The following is a 20,305-nucleotide window of genomic DNA, read 5'->3' on the forward strand; positions in this document are numbered from 1 at the left end:
GTTGATTTTGTCTATTTCTCTTGGTTCAATTAGATGTAGGAACATGCATTAGAAGTTCTTAATCACTTAGTTCAATTTATACATCTTTGTCTATTGAATAACATCATTGGTTGCATCTAGTTCATTCATTCATTCATCATGTCATTCCATGCATTACTTTCTAGCATTTAGATTAAATTAGTTTATAGAGTAGATAAGTTCAATAGAACAATTTTCCCCACCATAGTTTATGTACAAGCATTTGTATCTCCAATTTGTTGTGTCCACGTATTGATACCAAGGTTGACCATATTCTACATTTGAGGGGAAATTGGATTTTTTACTAAGGTTTTATAAGACCATAGGCTTTATCATAATCCTCCTAGGAAGTGCCTCTATGCTCTCATGAGGAGTCATGGACTCATTAAAAGTGATCATGGTAGGGAATTCCGAAAATGAAAATCTTTGCGAAGTTTTTGAAAATTTTGGTATTACACATATTTTTTCAACTCCAAGAACACCATAACAAAATGGTGTTATGGAGAGGGAAAATAGAGCTTTGCAAGAGATGGATAGAAAAATATTAAATGTGAATTTTACACCTAAATGCTTTTGAGCAAAAGTAGTTAACACAACTTTCTATTTACAAATTAGATTTTATGTAAGACCTTTGCTCAAAAAGACTCCTTATGAATTGTAGAAGGATGGAGAACACAAAATTTCCTACTTTCATCCTTTTGGCATACAATGTATTATCCTAAACATAAAAGACAACCTAGAAAAGTTTAATTCTATGAATTATGACGGCATATTACTATCAGTATTAGATGTTGTAAAACCCTGTTAGACGAGCTTGATAATAAGTAGGTTTTTATGATAATAAAATCTATAATTAAAAAGGGAAGAAAAGTTAGTATGACAATGTTCCTGGATGGCTAAGAAATATTAATATTAATATTCAACTAAGCACTTGATATAGGAAAGGATAAGTAGGTCAAGGACTGTGTTAGACACTATCAATAACCATTAGGCAACCATGGTCTTTACTATTAATATATATTTGTTGGGTTAATGTTTATTCAATGAGTGAAAGTACAAGTACAACAAAAACACAAGTGACATAGAGAAATATTAAGCTTGAAGTCCAAATCAAACACGACGAAAGTGAAGCTTAACAAGTTCAAAGCAGAAGTACAAAGATAGAAAAGTCACAAATCATTAGACGCATTCAATAGTACAAACTCAAGTTGAAGTTGTTAGACGACAAAGTGATGAGAGAAGACATTAGACTTATACAAGCATTAGATGAGTCAAAGCAAGGTGTTAGACGAGTCAAGCAAGCAGACAAAGACAAGTTAAAGCGAAGTTTGTTAGATGAGTCAAAGTTAACTCAATAAGCTAAATGTTGAATGCATTTATTAGATGAGTGCTTCCATTAGAAGATTCCAAAGAAAGAGTGACTAGACGAATTAAGTAATTACAAGCATTAAACGAATCAAGTTCAGATGGCACGAAAGATAAATATCAAATGACAGGGTGATATAAAGATAAGTTTTTAATTGATTGAATAAATCTGAAAGTGGAAATTGATGATCAAGTGGAGAAAGAGAATTACGTAGCAAGTCTCAACATTATTTCAAAATATTCTTATTGAAAATCTGATTGAATATTTAATCAAAATAATATCAAAGATGATTAATCAAGATAAAGAATGAAAATATTCTATGATTGAATATTGAAGATAATGAAGATGTCATATCATTACCAACCAATCAGAAGAAAGAGAAATACTTTGCAAATTAAAGATTGTAAGAGAATCTCTAGAAGATTGAAGCCTCAATTTTATGAAATTTGAAGATTACACATAGCCTTAGGTGGAGGTAACCAATATAAATCTTTGTGTAGAGCTATCAAAACGGGTTACCCGACCCAACCTGGCTCGGCCCGTGACGGGTTAGCCACTTAGTGGGTCAACCCAACCCAGCTCACTTATTAGCGAGCCAACAAAATCAGAACCCGATCCGACCCACCACAGGTTGGCGGGTTAAACGGGTTGGCTCACTGTCTCACTTAATTAAAATAAAAAACACACAATTTTTTTTCTTGAATCTTAAGAAAACTAAATTATAATTCCGATTAAAATCTAAATAAACTTCAATACAATCCAAATAAAATCCCAAATTATGTTAAACTCCAAATACAAACCAAAATCACAAAAATATAAATTACTATCTAACATCAAATAATTCTTGTCACTTATCAAACTATAGTATTAGAATCTTGAATGGATAAATCCACAACATTTTCATCTTTTGAAGCATCTTCTTTATCCCCATCTACAATAAAACAAGACAAAAATAATGTTAACTAATAATATTAAAAGATTAAAGATTAAATAATTAAATTAATTTTACAGTACTAACAATAATGTTACCTATTAGTTTAAAACCATGCAACCAATTTTGTGTTAAAATAAATGCCACAATATTCTCTAGAAGAATAGAAAAACGATATTTGGTTAGCATATAAAAATCAAAACTAAAAGCAGACTCACTAACAACATATATATATATATATATATATATATATATATATATATATGTATATATGTATATATATATATATATATATTATATATATATATATATATATATATATATATATTATATATATATATATATTATATATATTATATATATATATATTATATATTATATATGTATTTATATATATATATTATATATATATATATATATATTATATATATTATATATGTATTTATATATATATATATATATATATAATTTAATATTTAAAATTTATTGGTGGGTTGGTGAATCAATCCGGCCCATCACGGGTTCAACCCGAATAAGCCGGATTATTAGTGGGTTGGGTTCATTTTTAACCTTTACTGAAATTTGTAATTTTTTTCAACCCAACCTGACCCGAACCCGTGATAAGCCGGGTTGACTCGCAGGTTATAACCCATTTTGACGGCTCTATCTTTGTGTGCATTCTTCTTGTCATACTTTTTACATTAATTTATTTATTTACAATAACATGTATGCACAAAATGATTTGAAAATATCTACAAGCTCTATTCAACCCCTTCTCCTTCTAGGGCCACATTACACCAAGAATTACTTGGCTATTTAGAGACGTCCAAGGCCTATAAAGCATATAACTCTAGGACATGTACCATGGAAGAAGCCATACATGTAAAGTTTAACGATTATAATCCTAATAAGAAATTATTAGAGTTGGATGATTATTATTGTTTTGACATGCAAGTTCAAAAGAAAAAGAGTATAGCACACCCCACAATAAATGACCCTACATTAGACATTCTCTTACTATAGCACATTACATTAGACTACCTTAGTAGACGACCCTCACCAAACGGGGATGGAGAAACACAGTAGATGTGTCATCAGACACACTAGATGCTCCTATCGAAGAAAAATAACCCTCTTCACTTGAGGTCATTCTAGGTGGTCCAAATAAAGGAGTCATAACTAGATCAAAGCTCAAAGATCATGAAGCAATGATATCTCACAACTTAAGCCTGGGAATGTGGATAAAGCCTTAGAGGACGAGAGGAATGAAGTTTAGACATTGGTGAGTCCTCCTCACCCAAACGTATCATTAGAGCAAAGTGGGTGTATAGAAACAATAGGAAGATATTAACTATACTGAAACTTATGCTTTTGTTGCTAAACTAGAAGCCATTCCCATATTATCCTCATTTATTACATATAGTAACATAAAACTATATCAAATGGAAGTAAATGATGCATTTACAAGTGGATTCATTAAGGAAGAAGTATGCATAGAACAAACCCATGGTTTTAAGGATTTAGCTCATCTGGACAATGCCTATAAACTCAATAAAGTTTTTTATGGTTTAAAACAAGCTCTTAGAGTTTGGTATGAGAGATCGTGTGTTTTTCTAATTGAACATAGATTTACTAGATGTCATGTAAACACGACCATATTTAGGAAAATTTATTTAGATGAACTCATACTTATCCAAATATATGTAGATGCCATTAGTTTTGGTGCTACCAATGAATCACACTGTGAGGAATTCTCAAGCCTTATGAACATGATTGGAGATTTAAAATTCTTCCTTGGTTTGCAAATAAACAAGCTAAGGATCATATCTATATTCATCAAACCAAGTACGTTAGAGAACTCCTTAAATATTTAACTTTGGAAGATGCAAAGGAAATGAAGATCTGAATGCATCCTTGGGATTAGAAAAGGGAATCTAAGTTAGTAGATCACACTAAATATAGGCATAGGATTGGCTTAATTTTATATCTCACTACATGTAGGCATTATATCATGTTTATTGTTTGTTTATGTAATTGTTTATAATCATACTCAAAAGAAGTACATCTAAGTGTGGTTTAAAAGAATATTTATATACCTAAAAGGTACTACTAATCTTGTTCTCATCTATAAAGAGCAAGAAAGTCATACTTTGTTGGGATACTGTGATATTGATTATGCAATGGATAAGGTTGAAAGGAAAATCACAAGTGGAGGATGTCACTTCATTGGTGGGAATGTAGTCTCATGGTGCAGTAAAAAGCAAAGCACAATTGCATTATCAAATACTGAAGCAGAATACATATCAGTTGCCATCTGCTGTTCGCAAATCCTTTGGATCAAAACCAATTGAAGGATTATAGATAAATAAGATTAACGTCCATATACTTTGTGATAATAGTACTGCCATAAACTTGACTAAAAATCCTATTCTGCTTTCTAGGGCGAAACACATTAAGATTAAACATCATTTCATTAGAGATTATGTTTAGAAGGGTATTATTCATTTAAAGTTTGTCGCAACAGATGATCAATTAGCATATATATTTACAAAACTTCTTACTCAAGAATGATACAGTCATCTAAGAACCCTTCTAGGCATGACTCTTGTGAATGGATGATTAATACAATGTAGTGAACATTAGACACATTTAAATCTACTAGACACATATAGATGCATTAGACGCTCACATGCACATTTACTTGTCACATGCATTTTAATGGAATTTTTGTAACTTCATACATTGCATTTAGACATGTACATTTGTGATTATGATGGATGTTAAATAATTGAGTGATTGATTATTATTGCTTCATTTTTCAAACATCCTTATACCATGTGTCCTTATATTAAAATATCATGTGTGAAAATATTTTTTTTTTATTTCAAATCAATTGTGAAAATATATTTAATTTGAAAATGTTCTGATTTTATTTTCAAAATGAACTTCAAATATTTTTAGTTTTTCACCAAAAATTGAAAATTAAATGTTGCAAATTATAATATCTTTCTTCAAATATTTGAGTTACAAATCTTTCTAAAATTGCCATGTACTTGTATATACAATCTATTAATTGACCTAGAATCACCCATCTCCTTCCTTCTTAACCTAAAGTCTTCTTACAATCATGAGTCCAGCAAGAGGAAAGCTTCAAACTCTTGCTTGATAAATTGACATTTGCTTTGAATAATGATTAATTTGATATGTTTTGATTCATATTTCGTTTTGTTATGATCTTATTTTATTCACTTTGACATCATAATTATTTTATACTCTAATACCTAAAATTCTATCTACCAATCTTAATTGATATATTGATATGAATTGTGCCATTCATAATGAGATATCTTTTGATCCCACCCTAATCCAATTTTATGATATGACTGATCAACATGTGCTCCGATGGGTTTTGTCATCACCAAAAGGTAGGGATTGATAAAGTAGATGATCTCCTTTAAGCCAATATGGTTTTGATGAAAACAAAATAATCACTTTACTAGTCGATCAAGTCTCTGGTTAAATACGAGAGAATGTCTAATTGATACAATGAGTAATAATGATTGATCACCTTTTTTTATAGATCAAAATGTATAATATATAGATGTATTTTCATATGCTTAATTGATAATATTCAAGGGTTGTGTATATAAGTGTAAAATGGAAGCAAATGCAAGGGTCAAGTCTTAGCATTAAACGAGTCTAACCAGTTGACAAGTCAATGCATTAGACGAGTACACCAAAGGCAACCACCAGGTATAAACATTAGACAACCCATGTTGTTAGATGACCTAAGTCTCTAAGGAACACAAAGTATTAAACGAGTAAGACATTAGATGACTCAAGGCATTATATGACCCAAGGCTACTTAAGCCTTTAGACAATTAACTACAACTTCACACTAAAACGAATTATAACGCATTTTGGTATTTGGGTAACTGTTTTAATCTCTTATTGATCATGTGATTCGATATATTAATCTGAATATTTGAAATAGAGAATTGATTATATAAGCCACAACGTTCAAAAGAATTATCTCATGATAATTCATATTTTGGAAGAAGAAAGTTTTTAAATCAAACATTCAAATAAGATGAACATTAGGCAATAATTGATGAATGTACTATTTGATTAAGTGTGAAATATTAGTGCTCTAACAATTAAAATGTAGAAGCATGTTGTACAAAGTTTCCTTTACAAGGCAATTATGAACATTCTAGAAAAAACATAATTCAAATCAAGTTTGAGCTCATTCAAGTAAGGAAAAAAGATATATCTTAAAGTGCATCAACAAATTTAGAATCGAAGTATTGAAGAATTAAATTAGAGAATTTGTCAAGTCATTCCATATCAAAAAGATCATGATGAGGCTCTGCAATTCAAATTTTCAATGACTATCAAATGCAACAACTATGTAATGGATACAAAGCCATAACAAAAGACTAACGAAAAACTGAGAAAGAACAAAGTTTTGTGAAATTGTTATATCAATAGTTTTTAGAAAGATATGGGGTTGAGAACTTACATATTGTAAATCCTTCACCAAGTGAAGATGTAACTTATGAGTTGAATTGCGTTTGTAATGAGAATGTTTTTCTAATTATTCATTGTAATTGAGAGTTCTTGATCTCAGGGGAGATTTAGAAGGATACATGGAGAGGTTGATACTAGGTATAGCCTAGAGAGTTTGTAATCGTGTACTTGCAGAGGTTGAAACTCTTATAACCTGGGGAGGGTGATATTCGTTACTAACCAAAGGAGTTGACGAAATTTCTTAAGCAGATTGCTTAAGAGACTAAACATAGCCTCAATGTGAGGTAAACTAGTATAAATTCTTTGTGTGCTTTTTCTCTATCCCTACTCTTTACATTGAATATTTTGTTTGCGCCAATATTGTTTGAATTTTTTTATAAGCTTTATTCATTCTCCCTTCTAGAGCCACGTAACACAACAAATATTATCATTCATTCATCACATATAACATTTAATAACATTTAAAACAAATATTGATCAAAATATAATAATATGATGAAAGACAAACAAGCCTTGAGAGGTAAGAAAAGCAAGTTAAGTTTTAATATTTCATTGGCGTAAATGATCTAGATGCGAAGGTTATGTGGTCATAATTTTATGCAGATTTTTTACGCCGTTAGCTTTGAATGTTTGGTGATTTGTTGTATGTTGAATAGTGAGGAGTCAAAAATATTTCAATTGAGTCAAATTTATTCAAGTTGTTATTTTTTAGAACAAAAGATTTCACGTCATCAATAAGAAGTGAAGAAAAATATCTTACTTTAAACCAATTAGATCACTTGATATATATTTGCAGAACTTTTGAATTAAATAGAGTTGCTAAGTGAGTAAAGCTCTTAGTAGGCGAAATTAAATAAATTTAGAACATGAGAGCATTGGTCATTAAGGGAGTTATTTCTTTATTAAGCGAATTATTTTGTTAAAACTCACAGAGGTTTCTCATCGGACAAGCATGTTCTTGCATCAGGTGAGCAGGCTTTTGGCTGATCAAGCCGATGTTTTTGTTGAGCGAGCAAGTTTTTGGTTAAGCAAGAAACATTTTTGGCTATGCAAGACAATTTTTTTTTCTGAAAAGCCTAATTTTAAGTTCTTAACATAGATTCACCTTTTCCTTGGAAGGACGACATGCATGACTATTATTTTTTGATAAAATAACTTGGCTCTAGAGGTGTAGTGGGCAATTGAATAAAGCATGTATACATTTTCGCGCAAAGGGCTCAAGATTGTATACACAAAATATTTATACTGGTTCACTCAAACTCCCAAGCTACGTCTAGTTCTCCCTTAAGCCTTCAGCTTAAAAGGTTCCATAATCAAATAAATTTATTACAATGAATACACCAACCTCTCCAGGTAGCAATGAGTGCACAAATCTCTCCAAGTTCCATGAGTACAAACCTTTCCAAGTACAACTTCTCAATCTCCCCTAAGATTAAGAACTCTCAACGAAATAAGGAAATACTCTCTATAGAGAGAAAATGTTAATCTCACACGGAAAAGCTTCACTAAGTGAAGTTATTACAAGTTTTCTCACAATCCTAAAAAATACTAAGAATATAAGTATATGAAATAGTATAGCATATTGTTGATAATCAAGTTGTTCATATCTTCAACCTTCAAAGGTAATCCTCTATTTATAACTTTGGAGAATATGAACATTGATTCTTTAAATGCTAACTTTGATCGGTTAGTCTTTTTGTATAGCTTTTGAAACTTTATCTTCAATCAGAGAACATTTGATATAGAAAGATCTTATCTTCACATACATTTTGAATTATAAATGTTAAAGGAACCTTATCAAACAAATTATGTAGATATAGCACTAATAATAATTTACACAATCATTAAAAATTATTTATATCCTAAAATATTTTGAAGAAGCGTTGAAGTACTTAATCCAAAGATAAACAATGCATTGAGATTGATTTTTATCTTAGTTTCTTATCAGCTATTCAATTTGGCATCAACTATTTATATGTAACACTAAAATAAATACCGTCAAACTATAGAAGATACATGATAGACGAGGCCCTATATAGTCTTCTCCTTTGACAAAACTTAATAATGAAAGCATATTTTCTATAAATCCTTTATCTTTATAAATTGTACTGAACATTTTAGTCAAATAATAATTTAGTCAAATAATAACATATATTTTCTATCAACACCCAATTTTGTCCAGATTATAATGTTTTTTTTTTCTTTTCATCTTATTTTACTTTTATTTTATTTTTTTACTTTTATTATTATTCTATTTTTATTTTATTTTTATTTTTATTTTTTGTTTTATATTTTTATTTTATTTTCTTTTCTTTTATTTTATTTTTTTTGTTTTAATCTTATTTTATTTATTTTTATTTTATTTACAATTTTCTTTATTTTCCTTTTTTTACTTTTTATTATTTAAGAAAAAAAATGAAATGAAAAAAAGGGAAAAAACCAAAATGTTAACATAAGGTCTTTGATGGCTAGCTAGCCATGGTCATGATGACTGAAGAAAGAAGGAGCAGGAAGCAACATCTACTTTCAGCCTTATCCTACGCACGTCTCGAGGTGGGAAAGAAACAGAGCAGATGCATAACAAATATCATCAGAGTCCCCTCATTCATGGAGGGACCTTCTTCACTCAGGGGGCTATTTCTCATTCTGTTGTTAGCAAGATTGGCAAGATGAAAAACAACACCTTCACCCTCTTGATTCCAACTAAAACATTATAACCCATTGTTCCTCTGGATTCACTCAACAAATTCACCTCCTCTCAATCGCTCCATTATCACCTTCATCTTGAACCTGCACATAATAACACCAAATTTTCTTCCTCAATTTTTTTCATCACCATCAGATTCACACGGCCTCCAATTCATTCGAATCTGGGTACACGGCAAACAAAACAGTACACACTCCAAATCCACCCTTCTACCTACACTCTCATCTTCATCCACCTGCACAAAAACCAGAGATAGCAAAAACCCAAGACCAAAACCCAAACGCTCAACAGTAGATTCACAACCTCTCAATCACCTCCTTCACGCCGCAACCCAACCTCACCACAAACCAACCCATCTCACACGGTCACCAACAAGCGTCATCACCTTCGCCCGCACCTTCCACCTACACAGATACAAACATACACCAAACTTCTCTAGGAACAATCAATCATAACCTTTTGATCCCCATTCGTAAAACTATCATCCCCATTTTGCTTCATCACTCCATAATAGCACCGAATCATCATCACTGGCACCCTTCCATCATCGCAACCCGACAGCGAAACAGAAACAGAGAAGAGAGAAAATCACCAGTGGCGATGCCGCCGGCGAGTCGGAGATCCGGACGGTGGAGTGTGGTCGCGTAACGTTTTCGAACCTAGTCGCAGTGTGGTTGGCATGGTGGTGGTGAGTTGAGGGAGTCATGGCGCTTTTCTCTCTCGCGGAAGAAGAGAAGCAAGGATTGGAGATGGGTGGACGACCGATGACGGTCGGAATCGCCGACGGTAGTCTCCGGCGAACAGGGCTGCGCAGCCGTGAAGGGGTTTGGGGCAGTTGTGTGGTCACGCGAGGAAGAAACTGGTCCTGTCTTGCGCGAGAGAAGAGATGACGATTGAGACGATTTTGGGGGTTAGGTTCTCGCCGACGATGCCTCCGATGGCGACTGGCATTGACAGCGGCGTGTCTCGCCGGCCGTGAGACTTGCGGCAGCGGCGCTTGCTGACGGGATCTTGGTGGCTCGGGAGAAGAGAGGAGGGGCTGCCATGGTAAAAGGAATAGCTCTAATTAGGGTTTTGTGAAAAAGAAAGAAAAGGGCTTTGCGCACCCCCCCCCCTTTCAATCTTCGCACCCCTCCTAGTTTGATGTGTTGGATCTATTTGTGTTTGTTTAGCACACCCCTTTATTTCCTGCACGCACCCCACTTGTTACTTCGTACACCTTCCATATGTGATACTCATGCACCCCCATATCTTTGTCTATTGTTTTTGGGCTTATTGTTGTGTTTTCTGTGTGCACCCCCATTAATCATTCATGTACCCCATATTTTATTTTCCACTTTTTTTCTTCTTAAATAATTTCATCCTTTTATTTATTTATTTATTTATTTATTATTTTTCTAAAAAAAACAAATATATTTGAAAATTATCAAAATTACAAAAATAGGAAATCTAAAAATTCTCTTTAACTTTATTGTGTCTGTCCGGTCGCTCGCACCGCGTGACACTCATTTTCAAAATATCAAAAATATTTTCTTTCTTTTTTAGTGTCTGCCCGACCGTTCGCGTCGTGTGACACATTTTCGGGTAATTGAAAAATACAAAAAAATATAAAATTTTAAAAATACAAAATATCAACATTTTCCAACAAATTTTTTTTTAAGAACTACGTGATCCTTGATTCTCCACTGTGAGATACGTAGGAGCAAGGCCAGTCCTTGTCAGGTTCAAATCATTTTCTCAATTGTTTTCCAAATCATTTCTCCTAAAGAACTACTGATTTCTCATTTGTAATGAGAATACGTAGGACCAAGGTCAATCCTTGTCGGGCCCAAAAATTAAAAAAATATTTTTGTTTCTTTTTAGTATTATTTGTCTCATTATTTTTGGGGAAAATCAATATTTTGAAAACCACATCAACTTTGCATTTTTAATTAAAGGTACCTTCGGGCGGGCGTTGTAGGGTGCTAACACCTTTCCTACGCCTAACCGACTCCAGGATCCAAAAATTTGGTTTTTCGTAGGCTTATTTTATTTTTATGGTTTTCCATAGTTTTCCAGAATAACTATGGTGGCGACTCCAAATCTTTTTTAAACCCATTTCTTATTTTTCGGTTTGCCTTCCCGTCGCGATTTCAGTTGCGACACTTTCCATATATAAATTATAAACTTGTATATAGATTACACTTTACATACAGATTTTATATACAATTTTTTTTTCATATATAAAATCTCATTACATACGGATTATTTCTTTATGTAACAATAAAGAAGTTCCTCTCCTTTGTTTTGTTTGTAAAATCCGAATATAAATGAAATCATAGCTTTCATATAAATAAAAAAGTATTAAAACAACTTTGAAAGTATAACAAAAGTTTTTTTCGTGAAAGTGAATGTTCAACTCTTTGTCGAGGCCTTCTACCACTTCTCGAGCATCTCTTTCAGATTAAAAGTGTCCATCTCATGTTTGTTCGCTGGTGGTTTCCATTGAATCTCTGATCTGCTCATGTTTTCGGCCTCGTTGTTCCCGTGACTGTCATGACTTTTCATTGCAGGTGTTAGGGTTACATGATGAGTTGACACAATTTCGATACCGGTGTGGTGGTAACGAATTCTCGTGGTGTTTGTTCAATTGTTGATGAAGCTGTTTCGTTTTTCTGTAAATCTACGCCGTAAAAAAGCTTGCAGAAGTTGTATTTCTATTGATTGGAAGTGCAATCCAAGTGTAGGTAGATTGTCATGGTTGTTCTGGCGACATTCGCGGTGTGGGGTGGTGAATGAACGACCATCATGGTTTGGGCTTTTTCAGCTTTGTGTTCTCCCCATTTCGATTTTTGTGCTTTCTTTACGATTTATTCATAAGGTTCTTATTTGTCTTAGTTCTACGAGTGAGAGAAGATCCAAGATGCTTTTTTTAATGAAATTATACAAGGTCGTTCTATTTTTTCAAAAAAAATGTTATTCCCATTTTCTAAGAAAGGTCAATAGTGTTGGGGTGTGGGGAGAAAATCACTTACTCAGCATATTGAGGGATTGGAATAAGAAGAGAAAAAAAGTCATTGAATTTGTTGTTGTATTTTGATATTTTATTACAGTTAACTCCTTACTAACCTTTTGTTATTAGATTTTGCAATCTGTATTATTCATGACACACTCCCTTAATTCATACTTCTCAATTATACAACTTTTTACTACAAGTATACAACGTTTTCAATCTTCCCTTTATTCACTTGGTCTCTCAAGTAATGCAATCTTGTCTCTATGTGTTTGCTCCTTCCTTGTGCTACTGAATTTTTGGCTTGGTTAGGTGCTGAAATATTGTCAACAACAAGTTCCATTGGTTCTTCCATTTTTAAGTGCATGTGCTCGAGTAAGGTTTGGAGCCACACATCTTGGCATGCCCCTTGTGATGTAGGATGATATTCTGCCTCACACCACGAAGGAGAGAATAAGGATTGATAGTTGGGTTGCAGGTGGAAAGAAAAAAAGTTGAATCTATGGCATTGGAGTGGTTACTCGTACCAAACATGTGGACAAACTCATATATCATGGAAGTTCAAGTCACTCTTTAGAAGAGATTGTCCAGCTAAAACAATAAGTTTTGAATTATAGGGAGGACAATAACAGGTTAAGCCAACAATTACAACAACAACAACGCCAATTTCAGTCATTTGTTAGTGTTATCCTCCCTTTCCTTTCACTAGATGCACAAACTACATTACAACAACAACAACAAGAGCAACATCATCAACCTGAGCGAAGCCAACCTCAACGAGATCAGGAGCAACGACAACTAAACAATCAACAAAAACAACATGACTACTCTGAATATTAGGCCTTTAGATGTTTGCACTTCTTCATTATGTTAGCACTTTTATATTATGTTTTGTTAGAGCTTGATTACTATTATATCTTTGAGCACTTTTTGGATTACATTAGATTATATTATGTTAGCATTTTTATTAGAACTATATTAGCACTTTTAGACTGAATTGTTGGAACTTATTTTGTTTATAACTTGGATTTGGATAATGTTGTTATCTTTGATTTGGATTTTATGTTGATTATATTTAACTTGATTTGGATTAAGTGATATGTTGTTTGCTAGTGTTGGTTAAATTTCATTGCAATTGAAAGGAAATGTAAAAAACATTGGAAATAAAAGAATATAGTTTTGAACTTGAAAAGTATACTATTAAATACAGATTTACATAGAGAATAAACTGTATAAAATTGACCCAACATTATCTACGGATCATTTTGTATGTAATACATTCAACATTACCTACGAATTTTTTCGTATGTAATTTACATGCAGATTATTTAATATGTTATATACACATATGTATCTTGGTCAATTATCTACGAATATTTTCGTATTTAAATTACAAATGGAATATTCCATATGTAAAGTTACATACGAAATTTTTTTCCGAATGTAAGTTTACCGACACCTGATTTACATACAAATTTGTTTTCGTATGTAAGTCGTAGATAATATCTAATTACACATGGATTTTATGCATTACATATAGATTTTGTCCATAGAAAAAAATAGTTTTTTTTTTTTGTAGTGTCACAAAAGATACTTTATGTTTGTGATTGTTTGTGCTAACCATAACAAAATTGGTGATTACGTTGTCTATTGACTTGGCATGAGCACATAACCCTAGCTCAACTTCATTTACGCCACTCATTGTGTGGCCCAATAGCACATCAAATGAAGAGGTAATTTGCTCCAAACTTTGCTAATTGCACCAAATTTCAAAGAAGTTTTTGGCCTTATAATATATTATGTTCTTCAAATTTAAACTACATATCGTTCAGAGCTCCAAAAAATATGTTCTACCACTTAAATTAAAGATCTTTGAGATCCAACGCAAAAGTAATCAACTCACATGGACAACTGTAGAGAAAGTTACAAGTAACACAATTAGCAAAGGTCAATGTTGAAAATCCTACGTTTATGGGCAGTGCTAAGCACCAATAAAGTGGCATTGGACAGTAACATAATAAGGGCTAATCTTTTTGGTTGTGTGTGCTGCAAATGGATGTGTGTGGTGCTGCTGCAACTCCTGTAACTTTCTAAAAATTACAAATCTAAGCTAAAATTGAAAGATAAAAGAAACAAAAATGCTAAAGGGGTGTAATAAGCTTCAATAAGAGAGTATAAAAGTTGAGTTATCAATAACAAATTTGTATTGAGGAAATAGTCCTTCTATTTGTTGACAGTGAAAACACCAAGGAGTCAATGAAGCAAAGAGTCTTTAGCTCAAGTTCCAAGAGATTATTGAAGTGATATATTCTTAAAGTGGATCCTCTTAGCCAAACATTATAAGCTACCATCCCTACAACATAGAATTGGCATATAGATATTCAATAAATACAATCCTAACTTAATTGTATATGCATATTGTTTGAGCAAGTGATTATTATCAGATTTAAAACAAGACTGAATAGTGTGATATCGTCTTACAGACCAAACACTTGAATCTTTTTGATATGTTGTTTACCAAACTTGCATCTTTCAAACGAAGCACAACCATGCTTTTATGTTTTGTTATTTTTCAACACTTAATAAAAATCATAGGATGTTGAACTTTTCCTTAACAATTTCCACCTTGTTATGGTGCTTAAAACAATAAAAGTAAAGACATGGAGATTTCTAAAAGGGTTTAATACATCAAGTTTTTACAAAACATTTTTTTACCAAAAAAACATAGATAATGTCGCAACCTCGAAAAAAATCGAGACGAGACGGCGAACATAAAATAACATCCTTTTAAAATATAAATTTAATAAAGGGGAGTCGTCACCATAGTTTTGGGAAACTATGGAAAACCTAAAAAATGGTCTACGGAACCGAATCTGGTCCAAGAGTCAATTACGTGTGGGGAAGGTATTAGCACCACACGTTCGTCCTAAGACAGTTTCCTTTAATCAAGTGTGCAAAATTAATGTAATTTTAAAATATTTGTTTTTTCCAAAAAAAAGCAAACAAAACATATTAATATGAATGAAGAAAAAAAAATTATATTTGGGCCCGACAAGGTGTTTGACCTTGCTCCTACATATTCTCATTCAAAATGAGAAATCAAGGTTCCATAGTTCTCTTTTAAAAGACAAATTATTAAAAACTTCAATTTGATTAATATCCCTTTTTATCATTATTTTTTTTTAATTTTAATGTATAGGTATTATTTATCAAGTAAATATGAGACTCAACATGATATAGATTTACCATCAAGTAAGTCCAAGACTAGACATGATGATTAAAATTTGTTTAAGAAAAATATTTAATTATGAAGCAAGTCTGAGACTAGACATTATAATAATAATTTATTTAAGAAAAATATTTAACTATCAAGCAAGTCTGAGACTAGAATGATAATTAAAATTTATTTAAGAAAAATATTTAATTATCAAGCAAGTCCGAGACTAGACATGATTATCAAACTTTATTTAAGAAAAATATTTAATTATCAAGCAAGGCTGAGTCTAGACATGATAATTAAAATTTATTTAGGAAAAATATTTAACTATCAAGCAAGTTTGAAACTAGACATGATAATTAAACTTTATTTAATAAAAACATTTAATTATCAAGTAAGTCCGAGATTGGACATGATAATTGAAGTTTATTTAAGAAAAACATTTAATTATCAAGCAAGTCCAAGACTACACATGATAATTAAAATTTATTTAAGAAAAAACATTTAATTATCAAGCAAGTCAGAGATTAGACATGATAATCAAACTTTATTTAAGAAAAACATTTAATTATCAAGTAAGTCCAAGACTGGACATGATAATCAAATTTTATTTAAGAAAAAAATATTTAATTATCAAGCAAGTCCGAGACTAGACATAATAATCAAACTTTATTTAAGAAAAACATATAATTATAAAGCAAATATGAGACTAGACATGATAATCAAACTTTTTTTTATTTAATTATAAAAATTGATTCAAAACTTACGTGAAAGAAATTAGGAGCTAAAACTATTATAAGTATATAAAAAAATCTAACAACATTAAAAATAAAATAAAAAGGGTCCAAAGTTGGTAAAAAAAAAACAATTAAAAACTTGAGGTACAAACAGCATATTATTATGAGGTGCAAATATTAAGGTGTGAGGATGCATATCTCATTAACCAAGAATAGGGTGAACTCATATCCAATTTTATTTTGGTTTTCTTAATTATTTTTCCTACTTATTACTTTTTTACTCTTAAAATGTATTTATTTTAAAATTTTATACTCCTTTTAATTCTCATATGCAGAACATGAAAATGAAACCCTACCCACTAAAAGTCATAAAACGCATCTTTACGTCCTACAATTTTCTAATAAAACAATATACAATATCCTAAACCAACTTTCACAACCTAAGAATCAAGATAACTCCAAATATAACTAAAACAAACATTAATAGACCCCAACCTCTTATAAAAAAAAACCCATAAATGATGTAAAATACAAACATAATTCCCAACTTAATTAATTGAACCTTATTTAGTATCACTAAAATTGAATTCAACTCCTTTGCCTGCCCCACCAATCTCCAAAACAATCCATGATTAACTTCATTAAATGAAACCTAAACAACTTGAACTAAGCATTTATCACCTGTTAAATCCATCCAGAAACAACAATACCTTTACAAAATGAATCATGAAATCCAACTTCCTATGCCAAAGATATTATATTACACATTCAAATCGAAAATAAACCCAGAAACAATAGAGGGATAACACATTCATGAACGAACCCAAAAAAAAAGTTAATGCACAAACAATTACAAATGGCACCATCGAATACAAGGAACAAAGCAAACCCCAAAACTACGAATTCAATTATATTTTAGCTAAATGAATCAAAAATAACAAGATGGTTACATACCCAAACAAATCCAACCATAGCAACAACACACGCCCCAAACAAATTTGTGGGCTTATCAACTCAAATAGGTGTAAACAACACGTAACCTGAAACAAATTAAAATTAATATTTAAATATGTGGGTCTAGAAATAACCCAAACAAAGTCAAAAGGGAGAAACAGGACTGAAAAACAAAACAAGCATATCAATGAAATTATTCGTTCGACACCAAATCTCAAACTTCAACCTCAAGGATCATTTATTAAGATGGTATCTCATAGCCATCCAAAGTCCATCCTAGCGATATTTGTTGTTTGTTGGGTAGTATACTACCCATTATCAGCGTGCTATCGAACTTTCCATTAATATTTAGTCTTGCGCTCGAAATGTCTATGTCTCAGCATGAGAGGGTGTGTTGAAGATCCCACAAGATAAGACTATTTCATAGTATATTAGTGGGTATAAACCTTACCTTACAAGTCAATTTTATAAGATTGACTTAGACCTAAAATTCACTTCTTAAGATAAATTAACATTACATATAATCTCTCTAACATGTGTGTTCATGTAGTTCAAGGAATCTTAGTCAAGTTTGTTTTTGCCTCAAATCAAACAATCTATGGGACCTCGTTTGATGTGTTATTATCAAACAATGTCTAATACTTTAAATTCAATTTAAATTTTTTTCTAATAAATTTTAATCAAGATGTAACGATCAAAATATTTCTAGATAGTCAAATATACATGAAAGATTTCATAAATTAACAATATATGTGATTTGAATAACTTCAAATGAACAACAATATTTTTATCTCTAAATATGGAAACATGTGATTTGAAACCAATTATCTTATGTGTTTTCTTAACTATGTTTGATCACACTTAATTGTAATATCTCCATATATATATATATATATATATATATATATATATATATATATATATATATATATATATATATATATATTTTGAATTGTTTCCTTTAGTAGAATTGAAAGCGAGAACACTCTAATGAATGCTTTGAAGATTATCATAACTTTCTTTTTTTAGTGTCTACCATGAAAAACATGAAGATATAGACTATAATCGGCATGCATAATTGTTAGGAATCCAAGTGTGATTCTAAGTCCCACATTGGCTAGAAATGAGAAAGTGGAGCACTATATAAGAATAAAGACCCATAAACCCATTGCCTTAAGATTTTGGGTTGAGAGTGGTGTCAATGTCTTATGTGGTTGGGCTCAGGTCTCATTGGTGTTGTGTCTCCTTAGTGATACCCCTCCTTATAAACCTAATTGTAATATCTCCATATATATATTTTTTGAATTGTTTCCTTTAGTAGAATTGAAAGCGAGAACACCCTGGTGAATGCTTTGAAGATTATCATAACTTTCTTTTTTTAGTGTCTACCATGAAAAACATGAAGATATAGACTATAACTGGCATGCATAATTTACAAAATCAAGAAACATCTTATTTGGAGCTTCAATGGCCATTTCCAAGAAGCTAAATAAAAAGTTGAAATTGAAGATGAAGAACAATGAAGTGAAACGACAAAACAAAACAAAAATAAAATTTATACAATATCTTACAAAACTATTATTCGTCCTCTAGTGTGTACAAAAGAGGGTGTGCAAAAGTCATTGTAATACTCTTCAAGTTGTGAAGTTTTTCCCACTAAGCTTAAATTATGCTCTCTATTGAGAGTTTTTCTTTTCATTATTAAGAGTTCTTAATATTAGGAGGAGATTAAGAAGGTATTATATGGAAAGGTGTGAATACTCGTTATAACCTAGAAAGGTTTGTATACTCGTTGTAATTATTTGATTAATTAGTGAAACCTCTTAAATTATGTGCTTTTAAGAGATAATTGGATGTAGCCCATGAGTTTAGGTGAATCAATATAAAATCTTCTCTCTGTGCTTGACCTTTGTGAACTAGATGATCTAGTCTAGCGTTGTGTGAGAAAGAGTCTACAAGCTATATTCAACCTCTTCTAAAACCCTACAGTTTTATCAAGTAGGTCACCAATAACCATACAAACCTATCATTAGATGAAGGCTCTAACATTTGGTTCTTTTCTATGTTTGGACTTCAGTGGAATGTTTGCCTCTTATGATGAATTACCAATTTGTTTTTAAGATCGTTTAGGTTTGGTTTGGGTGGTGGTTGGTAGCTTTGTTTTTTATGAGGTTTTAATTAAAGAGAAGGTGGTAGTTGCATTTTCATATGAGAATGAACTTGGCAAGCTTGTTGAAAACTTTCTCTACATCTTCAAAATGCATTTTTGCCAAAATTGAGGCATTTCATTCCCCTCCGTTTTCATTTGATGGTACTTCATCGGGTGTAGTGCGTGAGGATTTGAGTGATGTGTGTGCGTGATTGCAGGTTAGGTGTGTGCAGTGTGGGTGAGGGAGAGTGACGCGTGAGGTGAGTCAAGGAGTGTGGAGGCTAGGGTTAGTGATTTAGTGGTGTGTGTTGGGCTGTGGTGATGGGTGTAGAAGAAAAAGAGAAGGGATTTGGGCCCCTTTTTTAGAACAATGTTGTTAGTTTTTTTTTTTATTTTTTTAGAAAAGAGTGGTAGGAATAGAGAAGGGTGTGAGCAAGAAAAAAGGCTTTATTATTTTTAATTTCTAATTAATTAAAGCAATTAATTTTCATTTCGAATTTTTAATTTTATTTTAATTTTTTTTATAAATTTTATTTTATTTTGTTTCTATTAATTTTCTATTCACTACTTTTTTATTTTTTATTTTTTAGAACATATTTTATCTATTTGAACGAAATCGAGTATTAGCAGCTACGTATAAATATTAAAGAGCGAGTTTCATGGGTAGTGGATTTGCACTTGTATTCATGGAATTAAAGATACTA

This window comes from Vigna unguiculata, chromosome 10 (genome assembly GCF_037176805.1).
Source record: "Vigna unguiculata cultivar grain cowpea cultivar isolate G323 ecotype 2 chromosome 10, ASM3717680v1, whole genome shotgun sequence".
NCBI classification, from domain to species: Eukaryota; Viridiplantae; Streptophyta; class Magnoliopsida; order Fabales; family Fabaceae; genus Vigna; species Vigna unguiculata.